Below are 2948 nucleotides of genomic sequence, written 5' to 3' on the forward strand. Positions count from 1 at the left end.
GCTTTAGTGTGGTCTTGTTTATAAACATTTGGGTAAATGCCCAAAAGTGGGATTGCTGGGTCATAAAGGAGTTCTATGTGAAGTCTTTTGAGGAACCTCCATACTGCTTTCCAAAGTGGTTGAACAAGTTTACATTCCCACCAACAATCAAGTAAGGTTCCTTTCTTTCCACATCCCCTCCATCTGTTGTTGTTAGAGTTCTTGATTTTTACCATTCTAACTGGGGTGAGGTGATATCTCAATGTTGTTTTGATTTGCATTTCTTTTATGGATAAGGATGTTGAACATTTCTTCATGTATCTATTGGCCATCCTTCTTTCTTCTTCAGAGAAGTTTCTCTTTAAGTCTTTTGCCCACTTATTTATTGGGCAGTTGTTTCTTTGAGGATTTGCTGTTGGGGGGTTTAATTTTTTGAGTTCCAAGTATATTTTAGATATGAGACCTTTGTCCGTTGTATGGCTAGTGAAGATCTTCTCCCAATACGTGGGCTTTCTATTGATCTTGCTAGCTATGTCATTTGCCCTGCAGAAGCTCTGCAACTTTATGCAATCCCATTTGTCCAACCTTTCTCTGATTTGTTGTGTTTCCGGGTCTCTATTCAAAAATTTTCGGCCTGAGCCAAGGAGACCTAGGGTTTCTCCTATTCCCTCCTGTAATGTTTTCAGTGTCTGCTTTGACTTCAAGGTCTTTGATCCATTTGGAGTTGATTCTGGTGCAGGGTGATATGTAAGGATCTAGCTTTAGTTTTCTACATGTAGTTAACCAATTTTGCCAGCACCATTTACTGAAGAGGCTGTCTTTCTTCCATTCTATTGATTTAGCTCCCTTATCGAAGATTAGATGGCTATAGTTCTGTAGGTTCATTTCTGGGTTTTCAATTCTATTCCATTGGTCCTGAGGTCTGTTCTTATGCCAATACCAAGCTGTTTTGATTACTATGGCTTTATAGTAGAGTTTGAAATTTGGTATTGATATTCCTCCAGCAGTGTTCTTTCTGTTGAGGAGCGTTTTTGCTATTCCGTGTCTTTTATTGTTCCATATGAATTTTTGGATTGCTTCTTCTATTTCCTTGAAGAATGAGGTTGGAATTTTGATAGGTATTGCGTTGAATTTGTAGATAGCCTTGGGAAGTATTGCCATTTTTACGATGTTAATCTTTCCAATCCAAGAGCATGGGAGGCTTTGCGATTTTTTTAGTTCTGTGTTGATTCCTTTTTCAAGATTTTAAAGTTTTCATCATAGAGGTCCTTCACTTCTTTAGTTAAGTTAATTCCTAGGTATTTTATTTTTTGTGGGGTATTACAAATGGGGTTGCTTTCCTAATTTCAGCCACACTTTTCTCATTGTTGGCATACAGAAAACACATTGATTTTGGGGGGTTAATTTTATAACCTGCTACTTTGCCAATGTTTTGAATCAGCTTGAGTAATTTGGGAGTGGAGTCTATGGGATTCTTTAAATACAAGATCATGTCATCTGCAAAGCGGGAGAGTTTTATTTCTTCTTTCCCTATTTGGATCCCCTTTATGCCTGCATCTTGTCTTATTGCTGTAGCTAGGCATTCTAATACTAGATTGAAGAGAAGTGGAGAAAGTGGGCATCCTTGTCTTGTTCCTGAGTTAAGAGGAAATGGCTTTAGTTTTTCACCATTTTTGGTTTCATGTTGAGTTCTAATTTTATTCCCTTAGATGCCGTTTCTTTGCCGTTGTCTTGTTAGTTTTCTATGTGTAGGATATCTTTAAGTACCTTTGTAGGTCTGGTTTTGTGGAAATATATTGTTTCAATTTTTCTTTGCTATGGACAATTTTTAATTGACCTTCAGTTATGAAGGAGAGTTTAGCTGGGTACACTATTCTTTGTTGTGTTTTTTCTTTAGGGCATGACATACATCATTCCAGGCTCTTCTTGCTTTAATCATCTCTGCTGAGAAATCTGAGGTTATTCTAATTATTTTGCCTGTATAGGTGATTGGTCTTTTCTCCTTGACAGCTTTAAGGATCCTTTCCTTGGTCTGAATTGATCCTGTGTGGATTATAATGTGACAGTGACATGTCCTGTTCTGTTCTGGTCTATTTGGGGTTCTGAAAACTTCTTTTATCTGAATAGGCCATAGGCTTAACTTTTTGAATGTTTGGGAAGTTCTCTGGTAGGATTCTGTTAAATACATTTCCTAGACAATTAACTTCTGTCTCTAGGTGCTCCTCTATATTCATTATCCTCAGATTAGTCCTTCTGATGGTGTCTTCCAAATATAGAATAGATCTATCATATTTCTTGGATTTATCTTGGATATTTGTATGTTATTTCTGTATAATATCTAGGCTGTCTTCAATCCCCGAGATTTGATCTTCTTCATAGTCTAACCTACTGTCAAGACTTTCTATTTGTTTTTAATTTATTTTCCTTCTACTTGGTCGGCTTTGATGGCTTCAAAATCTTTGTTGGAGCTTTGGTTTAGATCTCGTATGAGCTTTACTTCCTTTATTTGGTGTTCAGTGTTTAGTCTCAGATCACTTAGCTGATTGGTTATGGTTTCCTTGGACTCCCATTCCTTCGGGCAGGCTCTATTCTGCATTCCGTTTGTGGTCTCCCTGAATTGTTTCAGCTGTCTCTTTATGGATTTTTGGAATGCCTGTATTTATCTTTGTCTATTCTGATCACCCTGTCGCAATTCCTGTTTTACTCTTTAATTAGTTTCCTCACATTAAAGCAATTCCTGTAATTCTCTATGACTGTTCTCAGCCTGCTTATGCAATTCCTGTATTAATCTTTAAGTAGCTTCCTAATGCTCACAAGATTCCTGTACTACTATTTGGATTGCCTCCTCTTGGTCACTATCAAGCTCACACTGAGACCTTCGCAAATTTTCAATCATTTCATTCACCATGTTTACCAGTAGTGTTTGCAGAGCTTTTGGGGGAACTATTAATTATTATTATTATCATTAA

The sequence above is a fragment of the Dipodomys spectabilis genome, unplaced genomic scaffold, assembly GCF_019054845.1.
Source record: "Dipodomys spectabilis isolate Male_0828 unplaced genomic scaffold, ASM1905484v1 ptg000481l, whole genome shotgun sequence".
In the NCBI taxonomy this organism is placed as follows: domain Eukaryota; kingdom Metazoa; phylum Chordata; class Mammalia; order Rodentia; family Heteromyidae; genus Dipodomys; species Dipodomys spectabilis.